At 30.0% G+C, this 12,318-nt stretch overlaps 1 pseudogene across 1 annotated transcript in view; it reads right to left on the reverse strand.

Moving 5' to 3' along the window:
- Positions 1-1,469: 1,469 nt before the first annotated feature.
- Positions 1,470-12,318, reverse strand: part of LOC148282840 (inhibitory POU protein pseudogene) — a 117,221-nt pseudogene continuing 106,372 nt past the window's right edge. The window contains exon 3 of the transcript XR_015822011.1: positions 1,470-1,646. The product of XR_015822011.1 is annotated as an inhibitory POU protein pseudogene (transcript). The remainder of the gene's footprint in view (positions 1,647-12,318) is intronic.

Consider the following 12,318-nt stretch of genomic DNA (forward strand, 5'->3'; position numbering starts at 1 on the left):
GAATTGTTATATTATGTTCACAAATAATAGTTATTTTTATAAACAATATTTTTAGTTTATTCAAATGTTGTAGACATGAACTGGAGTTATCCGCCTTGGGAGTTTTTAATATGAATATTTTACAAAAGACACGAGGAACGTTTTATGAGAGAGAATATAGAAGTCTACGCAATTATATTGGAAGAATTGTAAAAACATGGGTGTTTAATCTTAGGCAGAATAGAGAATGTTTCAGTGTGTAATGCAGATACTTAAACATTAGTCCTGTAAATGCCTAGACTTCTATATTCCTTTTAAGTTTGTAAGTGAAAATTCTTGATGGAAGTTCATTGTAATTTATTATATAAATAAAACACGAGTGATACTTTAATCCACATATAATATAATTTTACTAATGACTTTTTACCCTTTGTTTTTCAGAAATCATTATTTACAAAACCACACTCACGAAGGATGAGACACCAAAAATAAAATAAAATACTTAAACTCATTAAAATAGCATTATATCAATTTATTAGTTAACCCATAGAAAATTTGTTGATAATGATCCTTAAGATAAAAATAACTTTATTTAGTTTACTTACATATTACTTTGAATTATGTATCCTTACCTCTGTTCTGTATAAATACATTTAACTTTTTAATAAAGATACCAGTCTCGAAGATGTCGTGAAAGCGATGAAACCGGTCACTGGATATTCCAAATTTGTGGATTAAAGTATCATTCGTGTTTTATTTATATAAAAAATTCTATATTCCTTTCATTGAAATTTTCTTCTTATCTGCTGTAATATATTATTAGTTTTATTCCACATTTATAATTTTTACCAGTGACCGGGTTTCATCGTTGATGATATCGTCAGGCTGGGTATCAGTCTCAGTCTGACGATGTCGGTCACTACGTAATCCGGTCACTGGTTAAAATTATAAATAAAAGTGTAATGAAATTAAAAACGTATTTATATTATTTTAATTAAAATTCAGGTCCACCAAGAAATGTCAGTAAAAAAACAAAAATATATTATTATTATTACTTTTATAAACATGTGCTTATTCATATTACGTTTTCTGATTGATTTAATTATTTATTTACTTATTGAGGCAATTAAATTACACATTTGAACTACACTTTTTGTATGATTGCAAACATGTCTTTATTAACATATTTAATTTTTAGGGGGTTTATACTTTATACATATTGCACACCCCGAAATACACTGTCGTAAGTCTAAATGCGGCAGTTTTAAGTTATGAATGCAGCAATTATTATGCTACAGTGTTGTTTTCACATTTTAACAGTTAAATGAGCAAATTTCAAAAAAGGTTAAATGAAATTGTTAAAAAGTTTTTTTACTTTCCTGCAAAATGATCGATATACGACAGTGTACTTCTGGGGGGGGTATCTACTCTCTACAATTCTCACTACTAATAGAATATTATAATAGAAATGTTTCGCAAAAGCAAGGTACCTGATGTGGTCTAGAGTTGTGCGGCGGCACGCCCATCCCGTGATGGTACATCATATCGTGCTTGAGCTGGGGAAGGGCGGGCCCGCCCTGGGGCCCTGGGTGCTTGCCCATGTCCGCGGCCGCCAGCGCCTCCGCCCTCGACAGCAGCCCGTCATTCAGCCCCGAGAATATGTCTCCCTGAAAGCACGCGCCCACCTTCAAACACGCCGTTATTAAGATGGGTTGGTCAGTATTGTCATAAAAATTCACATAAAAAACACATTGGTGGTGTTTAGGTATAAAATGAGAGATTTAAAATCTAACTTAATTTAAACTTTTACTCAATTAGATTAAAAATATTAATAATAGGTTTATGAACATTACAATTCCTATAATCTACTGCATTTTTGCAGTAATAGATTTTTCTGGGTAATCATATTATAGAATGCAAATATTTAACTATAAAATATGTAAGTCTTAATTTGTTGCAACAGAAAAAAAAAAACATTTTCAAGAAGGAAATATGGAAGTTTAGGCATTTACAAGGCTTATACAGCCTGTCTACAAAAATTTAGACATACTTAAAACATTTCTGATAGTATAAATAACAATATTTTGAGTTTGTCCAAATGCTTATTGACAAATACTGTATTTTACACCCCAGAGAGTTATCAAGATTATCATATTACAAGAGAGATGTATGTATAATATTTTTGAGAAAGGAAAATACATTTTGCATTCTAACTGTATATTTTTGGACATCTGTTGTTTTTTGTAAAATGAAAAAGCCTTATAATCGAAGAAATGTGGATGTTCAATTAAAGGCAGAATTGTGAATGTTACTCAGTATGAAAAGTGACCACTTAAACCGGCCAATGACAGGTCATCCATCTCTGTTACTATAATATGTTAATATATGGACTGTGTATAATGTACTGGACAAACCCTCTGAAGAATTTACTAAAATAATTAGTTTTAAGTGACATTTGCAACAATTTAAAAAAAGACGGTGTTCAAACCTTTCATGATTAATAAGTATTTAAAAAAATAAAATCCAGTTTACGATTAGCGGGGAGCAAACCTTGGACCTGTGATCCAAAACATTTAAATGTATTATTATAGCGTTTTTAATAAAAAATCTATTTTATTTGGGTATTTTAAAAATTCGACACAAGTGTGAAAAAACCTCAAGTATCATTCTATATCTCACACCACCAAGAACAAAACATTTAAGAAATTGGAAAATATCTACTGAAAATGTAATAATTCATTTTTAATAATTTATAATGTAATTACAACACTCGCTATGTTTTTAACTATATCAAGTTATTTATAAACTCAAACAAATATTACTAAAATAACTATAAATGGTACTATAAATTGTTCAAATTAAGCATATCACATGTATTATACGAGTTAATCAAAATTACGTTTTTTTTTTGTTAAATAAATCGGCATTTATTCCATAAATATTTCATTATTTATTTTTTACTTTTAGTGCTATTTTTATTTTTAGTGTTATTTAATAATGTACATGCTTCTACTCCCCATTATGTTGTATCCCAACTCAACACAGGGCTTTTAGCCTCATAGAGTTTGGGATACGTTATTACTTATATTTTTTTGTAATGCATAAATAAATATGTCATTAATCCAAAAAATTATATTTAAATGTATTTTTCTAAATAATTTAAAATACCGATGTGTATTTTATTTTAAATTGCAATAATAGAAACATTCGTAAGTTCTGCCTTAACGCGGATCTAAATTCAATTAACATGAACATAAAAACTAAATATTGTACTTTTATGTTGTAAATAACAAACAAATACAAAATAAAATACCCGACAAAGATTATAGCCTAATTCACTAATATTGTAACTAAAAGTAGGCATGTCGGAAGTGTCCGGGTTCTGGATATGAATTTTTAAACGAATTTGCTTTTCCGCTAAGCCCTTAGCGTCCGGCGCTTTGGGATATAATCGTATGCTCACAGTGTGTACATATGAATGTAACCGTTGCAATGTGAACGAATTACAGATGATAATTTATTATATTCTAAATATTAAAAAAAGTGAACATTACGTAATTTAAAATGTCGGCGTTGTGGTGTGGCGGTCAGCGCGTTGGCCTACCATGCAAGAAGTCTCGGGTTCGATTACCGACGTGATCAAAATAAAATAAAATTACACTAGAATATTTCGTAGTCCCTGGACTGGTACCTGAAGCGAAAGACTGAACATCTTACCTTCATGTATCAAAAATGATGCAGTTCCCTATTCATCATTAATATTTACATGAATAAAAAAAATGTTTTTTTAAAAACAATTTTCAAATAACTTTGTTTGCTGTGTTCGAGAAATCTAAAATCATAAATTAAACCGACATTAATTTGGATTTTTTGTTATTCTTACATTCAATTCCAAAATACGTACAAATAACCCCCCCCCCCCCAATTGAAAATGTCAATAAACAACAATGCTTAAATTTGAAATACGCAGCAAACTTCCGTCATCATCACCAAAGTACTTTCGAAACGACCCAAATTTTTACCGGACACGGAGCCATGAAAAGTTATCTATATAGCTTTAAATTAAGAAATGATGACTATTGTCCATGCGATGATATTTCTTCACAGAGTATTGAACATCTGTTATTTCAGTGCCCATTTTTCAGTTTGCAACGCCATAATCTTGAAGCAGAATGCAGGTAAGATGGAATATCCTTAACAGATATCCACACTGTAGTTAAACGTAGTTATCACGCGCCATTGTTCTTGAACTTTGCAACAATGGTGATTGGACTCATAAAGGTAATAAACCAAAATCAGTGATCGAACATCCCATTTCCAAGATAAACAAAATCGATTTTTTCCGAGTACCTTAGCCTTGTACATGACACGTAAGGCTACTAAATACTTTATATATATTTTTTTATATATATTTTTAAAAAATGAAATACAAAACGAAAAAAAACACTGCAAATTATGGTTAAAGAATTTGCGTGCTTTGTCTGAGGTTTCAAGTGGAATCCGCTACAGGGTCGACAAATAACATTTATTTTAAAGCGCGAGACTGATCATCTGATAAATACCCTGACTTAAAATAAAAATCATATTTTCAGTTATAATTGTGATATCAAAGTCTTTCAAAGCTGTTACGAGGACTTTTTATAAACATTATAAATATGTACTATTTCGAAACTAACGAGAACATAATTTAAACGGTATAAGTAAGTATTATAAATGTGTGTAAAATGTTATTATCTTCACTTATTTATCATTCTCTGTTTCAAACTTCAATTTTCCACACGTTTTTGGTAAGAACAGCTCAAAAGCTCTCGATCGAAAATTCTATTTCAAATATAACTTGAATGAATGAGGTGACCACTGGGTCGTACACCTGTTTCATTTCGAGCATATGGTTTGGTGAGCTAACACGCTACTTTCCCCAAGTAATCGTAAAAGAGCCGCAGTCGTTTCAAAAGGGGATGAACAATATACATAAATATGTCATATTTTCGATCATTATCGGCACCAGCGTACTAGATACCTACCTATTGGAAATACAGTTTTTCTCAAACTCATTGCAATTTTAATGAAAAATAAAAAATAATAATTATTTTTAATGAACTATTGGCTATTTTTTAGTAGTACTGTATTTTATCGAAGGATTTTACAAGGTTGGTAAATCTTCTTAAATTTATTTGAATCTGCTAATATTTTCAAAATCTTTAAGGCGATGTAAATAAATCAATCATTTTAGTTATTTTGTTTTCACAGAACGATGAAAGATATGCATGTCTTTTAACCTCAGCGTAAAATTGATTATCTTACCTAATTAAACAACAATTTATCATTATAACAACGTATATTCTCTTCAGTTCTTCTTACGATTTTACACATCGTTCGTTAGTATGAAATAATTATTGGATGTTACACATACAATTTTTTCTTTCTAATAATCCCGACGTAAAATGCCGTTTGTCGTTCATACAGTATTTTACTTTATGTTTTTTTTCTTGGTAAAATATCGTTTGAATATTTTACAAAAAATAACGTATTTTGAGTTTTTTACCGAGACGGTATACTCAACTTCTGTACTGTCTCCATCTACCTCTGTATGTTTTACAGGCTTGTCGTCTCGACATCATATGATCCCGAAAATTTAGTCAGCGGTTAGTTACATTTAAAAAAGTTATCATTTATATTTTCAATAGAGTTATGTGTAGAAAAGTAGCCACTTCAAAGCTATTATAAACTCCGACAAATCCTTCCAAATATGTTTTCTAGTATGCATCTTTGTTAAATTACCTTAACTAAAATACTTTGACTAAAATAAACGAATTTAGTTAAATAAATGAAATAAATAAACTAAAGAAAATATATAATACTTTAAAATAAAGTAAAGAAAATACATAATACTTTTAAATAAAGTAAAGCAATGAATTAAATAAATAAAACAGATGCAATAAATGAAATAAATAAAATTAATAAAATAAAAAAAAATGATTAAAATTAATAAAATTAATAAAGTGAATTAAAACAAAATAAATTAAATAAATCAAATAAATTAAATAAATTAAATAAATTAAATAAATTAAATAAATTAAATAAATTAAATAAATTAAATAAATTAAATAAATTAAATAAATTAAATAAATTAAATAAATTAAATAAATTAAATAAATTTAATAAATTTAATAAATTAAATAAATTAAATAAATTAAATAAATTAAATAAATTAAATAAATTAAATAAATTAAATAAATTAAATAAATTAAATAAATTAAATAAATTAAATAAATTTAATAAATTAAATAAATTTAATAAATTTAATAAATTTAATAAATTTAATAAATTAAATAAAATAAATAAATTAAATAAATTAAATAAACTAAATAAATTCAATAAATTAAATAAATTTAATAAATAAAATAAATAAATAAATAATATGAATAAATAAATATACATCAGTTACACCATCGCGCGTTTAGATTAGTTTACTTAGGCGCGTAATTTGCACCGTATCGGTATATCGACAAATAAATATCGCCAATACATCGGTACCGGTTTCGGGTGCATTCCTAATATATTCAGCATCATCATTTACCTATCCGCACCCATATATTATTTAAGGTAAATACAGTTTAACTTTTGGTAAAGACGATCCCGTATACCCTCCGAGGTGTAATGTGAAATGTGGCAATTCTGGCAAATGTTTTAAATTCACACAGAATCGATACTCGTGTCCTTTTTCCTTAACGTCTTGGGAAACTGAAATGTATGAACCGGATTAAAGGCAAACGCCTAAAGATTTTCATTATTTATGAAGCAGACTCCCTTAGGCAAACAATTTTCGTCCCAAGCGCGCCTTTATATTATTCATTAGGAAAAAAATATTTACATGCTGTGGGCAAGTTCGTCTGCGCTGGAACGGTGTTTATGCGGTAAACGTAAACTTTGAGTATGTTAAGATGTGTCGCCTTAAAAGTCGAATGAACATCCGTATTCATTATTTATGAGAATCAAAAGCATTTCAAATAAGTTAAATAAAAATAATTTAAAGTATGCACTACGTTTTATTTGACGCTATAAATGCTGTTGTGTATTAACAACCTATGCGATCCCAAATATTTAAATATTTTATGTCAAAATACGCGCATGGGAATATTTTCATAAAATGTATGTTTTTCCGTGTGGAGTCAACAATATTTACATTTTTTACCGTCCATCAAAAGAGTAGTGTTACTACCAAAAAACATTTGTGTTGATTATTTAATAAAAAACTAACGTGGTCTCACATATTACAACTGACATGGAGAACATAATTTAGGAGAGATATGTAAGTCGATGCATTTGAAGAAATCTCGAGGTCTAAGAAGAAGTGTATAATATTCTCCTAGTAGGTCAAAAAATCAGTAGAATCTCACCCGTCGTCAAAAAAATTTTCCGCTCTTTTGCTTCGCTAAAACGAAAAGAAGAACTGAAGAAGTATAAGTGTTCAAAAAAAGATAGAATGATGAATGCTTCAGCGTGGAAAGTGATCAAGTGATCTTTCTAAACGACGTTCTGTAGAATGTATAAATTAATATATTTATAAATGTTGACTAAACTCCCTCGGGGGTAGAATCGAGAACTCGTCCACAAACATTTGGATAAACTTAAAATAATGTTGAAACTGTCGTAATTAAGCCATGGGGAAAGCCAGATTGTAAATCTAGTTTTAGAACAGTAAAGGTATTGTTAATAATTATCTTAAGGATAAAATAAAAATGTTCCAGTAATGAATAAAGTTTTCACTAAAACCAGCCTGTGATATTACAAGTCATGTTAAAGCTTGGACTTCCATATTCAAATACATGGATCAAACAGGTTTGTATTTAACAAATCTTTGAAGACAATTCCCGGATTTTACCCCCTTGGGTTTTTGTATCTCATCGTCTTTGTTGAGCTACCTTTTTATCTAGATACGCGATGCTTATATTGAATATTGAAATAAATTAGGTTGGCAACACGTTAGATTCTATTTTATTTTCCTCTTCGGAAAATTCTCTGTCTCTATTGAGATGTAAATCCGTTTTGATTGAATATCCAATTATTAATCAAGTTTCCCTGTTTTCTTGTTAGTACTCGTACAATACAACGTGCGTTTAATATATTTTAGTGAATTAACGCCAGCAATACCCAAGATGTCCATGAATTATTGATTCCGATAATGATATTAACTAGTTTCTGGTAAAGTGATCCTAAACAGAGGTATGAACTCCTCTCGATACGTATTGGCAACATTAGCCGTCTACTCGATAGCATATTCTACGGAAATAGAGGAAGGAAGGGTTATATGACCTAGTCGTTTAAAATGACCCAGTCGTGTTATATGACCAACCTCGATAACATTCGTACTCGGTAGCTACTTGGTAGGTCCAAAAATTCTTGGAATAAAAGAGAAGAGGGGAAAATAGAAGGATAATAATATTTTTATTCTATACACGTATTAATTTATCAGATAATTCAATAAGTTTATTATTTTTTTTTGAGATAATTGGTTTGTTTTTTGTCTTAAAATAAAGCTCAAATTGTTGCTTTGACTTCTCAACACCTGTAAAACTCTTTCTTTAATTTATTTTGTTTTAAATTTGTAAATAAATAATAAGCAGACAGAGCCTGATCTGCCAGGGTGTTTTAATATTCGAAAGCAATATTTGTGAAGAGCAGTCACTGCATCATTGCTTCTGTGCGCGCGCACGATGTCCTGGCAAAACATCACACCATAGATAAATTTTGTTATCCTTTTCTCATTTACTTCTTGATTTTAGTGCTTTAAAAGATTAACGTAGTATATTCCGGCTGTAATTAAACGATATTATTTTTAAATCAATCAACATGATATCCCCTAAATCCAATAAAAAGTTGCCATGACCTTTACAGGTAATATACCATGAACTTTAATTATTTAACATGGGAAATTTGTACTTAGTACTTCAAATAAAAACTTAATTTGACATCTGCCAATGTAAATTTTCATAAAACACAACCATGTAAGAACGTTGAATTTTATTTCTTCTTTGGTAATAGACATTTATTATGAATATTATGGTAACTGAATACGGTGGTTCATTTTTTGCGTTGTACATTCTGGGAGAAATTTCATTTTTATTTTATTAAAAAACTATATAAATAGTTTCAACTTCCAAGAATCAAAAACCGGTTTCAATTTAAACCACCTCTCTCATTATATTTTTTGCTTATATACTCGTTCAGACGTAAATAAAATAATAAATTTAATTAACACGACATTTAACTTTTCCCTGGCAATGAAATAAACACTGAAACAAAACAAATAACACGTTATAAAAACATATCATATACTGGGCATTTATAAGGTTTATGATTTGTCACTGGCTAGTTAATTGATCAATTTTACATACTGTGTAACAAACATTATTCTGTTTGCTCAAATACATATAGTTTTTAATTATTCTACAAAGAAAATATTTTCATGATTTTGTAAATAGATAAACATTTGGTCAAACTAAAAATATTTTAAGGTTAATTTTGACTTATTAAAAAAAATACTATAAGTGTAGTGTATTTTCTGCGCATGAAACACAAATTATATCCAAATTTAGTTTCCTAGGCTAATAATATTATGTTTCGTGGATGCTCTATTGCGATTCGAGACGACAGCAAAGATAAATAAAGAGAAACTAGTATTAAAAAAGAGGGATTTTAATTTTTGCCTTTCAATTTTTTAATTTTTTTTTTAGATATATGTATTCCTTGCGTTTTTATTTCTAGTAATCTTTTCATGTAATTATAATGTAATATAAAACGTTTATATTTATTTTAAATTATAGTCAAGAATTCCAACCGTCCATGCGCTATGTACCCGGAGGACGTGTTGTAATCTAGCTACTATTTGTAAAACAGTTCTTTTTTAATAAAAATTCTTCATTGTCACTTTAAAAATACTATAAATGGAACATTTGTTTTACGTCTGTGGCTGCAAGAAATCTTGCTTCTAATTGCAACTTTAATTTACTATAAATAATAACAGAGAACTAGAGATCCATCCGTACATGCGCTATGAAGCTGCAAGCCGTGTTGGGATATTTATTGCAGGTACAGCGCTTTTTAGGCGATTTTAAAAATGGTTCTACGAATACATTTATTATTTGTAATAATAAAAAATAAAAAAACATGCACGTACCTCATTGTTTGAAATGTAGTAAATGGTTACTTTATTCGTGTAAAGGCAGATCAAAAATACAGTTCTGTCCATGAAATAGAACCGAGTCTTTTCGAATCAATGACCACTCTTAATTTAAACCCGGAAAACTAAATTAGGTTGAGAACAGTAAGCCTAATCGTCTACGTTGCTTGAGATCTCAGGTTTGGTTTCTAGATCTTTCAAAGTTAATTATTTGTTTTTAATATGATTTTACCCTGCAATACTGAACTGTTACAGATGATAGATAAACGCTGCATTTTTTTGTCCCAATACAGTGCCTTATACAACATGATTTGCACATTTGCATTTTTGCATGGCATAATAATCCAGAGAAACTAATTATGTATCTAAACGGCTGTAAACATCTTAGAAAAAGTGTTAATATTGTGGTTAAATCAGAAAAAAAAAATATTTAAGACGCGCCAGATTAAGCCAGGTTACCCTACTTTTCCTATTTAGTATGCTTGAGAAACATGAGATACATGTAAAAGCAATCTAAATAAAACGGGATCGTACTGAAGATTTAAAGGTACCACAAAGCAATTTTACTATGTTACAAGTAAATGTTTGTATTCAATAGGAAGTGGATTTGATAGCCGTTTTTTTATTTAACTGAATGTCAATAGGCGGACTAAAACAATATCGGTAATTTATTATTAAATAGACACTCAATAATATTTTTTAAATTAATAAAAAACGCATGCACTGTTTAGTTCTACTCAAAGTTTAATAGTAAAAGTGTGATAATGTCTTTGTAAATTTGACGAGGCCGGGAGCTGGGGCAGCTCGAATAGGCCCAGAGCTCTACCGCGGGTTGCCCAAATGTGCTCATCGAAATGAACTTAGGTTGTGGGCTCAGAAGCAGAGCGTAATGCTCTGGCAAAAAGCACTTGGTCAGGAACTACTGAAGGGGTACTCTCAGAGGTTTACTTTCAACCTGACGAAACTTATCCGAAACCGAGTGAGGGTTATCACTAGAGACCTTAATTGCAGATTGAATAAACACCTTTCTAGAATGAACATTCTAGAAGACGAAACACCAATACACATTTTACGAGAATATGATTCTGTATATCACAAAAGATGTCGCGTCTTTGGGGTACCACTGGTCAAACCAGAAGATATTAAAGCATTTGCATAATACTCGTAGCTCGATACGTTAAGACCCTATTCCTCAATTAAAAACGCTACTTTCATTAGTATATACCGAGACGGTCTATTCAACTTTTTTACTATCTGTATCTTCCTCGGTATGGCCAAATTTTATCTACCGACATGTCGATACGCGTTTTTATTATGTCATAAAAACGAATTTAACCAGTAAGTGACGCTTAAACTTTAAACCGCGTTCAATATAAAATTAAAGTTTCTCTCTCTCGTATTTTTCATAAGCTCTGTGATAAAAAGTGACCACTTAAAAATGTTAGAAATTCAAATTAATCGAAATTAAAGCAAAATATGTTATCTTGAAGATGACTTCTTTACAAAATTTGACAGTTTCTAAGATGGTATAGTTAACTTTTAGTCAATCTCTATCTACCCACGTATTACAATGCCGGCTGTATAGATATATCGATTGATTGATACGTGCTTCCAAGAAGATATAATATGTGCAGGTTTATTTTTCATCTTCGCAATATTTTAACAAAATCTCAAAGATCACGTGGTCCCACGCATGCGCTGTAATTATCCGGAGTTTTCAAATTTCACCGCTAGTGGCGCTGTACTAACTACCAAAATTTTATCAAACCTCAATGAGATTTTAAAATTTTCGTATTTCTCTTTCGTATTTTAAAAAGGGTTTTCAGAAAAAATGTCGCTACCTCAGAACGATTTTTTTTAATTTATATAAATCGTAATATAAGCAAATATTGCTCAATATACCGTGGGGCATTTGAGCCCTCGGTACATACCGATGTACTCACCCCAAAACTTAAAGAAAAACGGTCGGTCGTATATCTTCGTGATCGATCATTTAGAGAAAGCGGAGATATATATCTACTTTCACAGATGGCAGAGTTGAAGAAATATGGGTTTTCAAACATAGTACATTTTCCATAGTGTGCAAAGTGGCCACAATGACAAGGGCAATGGGCTGTGGTCCCGTGGCTAGTGTTGCGGACTCAAAATTCGAGCAA

This window comes from Micrasema longulum, unplaced genomic scaffold (assembly GCF_059751315.1).
Source record: "Micrasema longulum isolate JH-2025_06_02 unplaced genomic scaffold, ASM5975131v1 h1tg000285l, whole genome shotgun sequence".
Classification (NCBI taxonomy): domain Eukaryota; kingdom Metazoa; phylum Arthropoda; class Insecta; order Trichoptera; family Brachycentridae; genus Micrasema; species Micrasema longulum.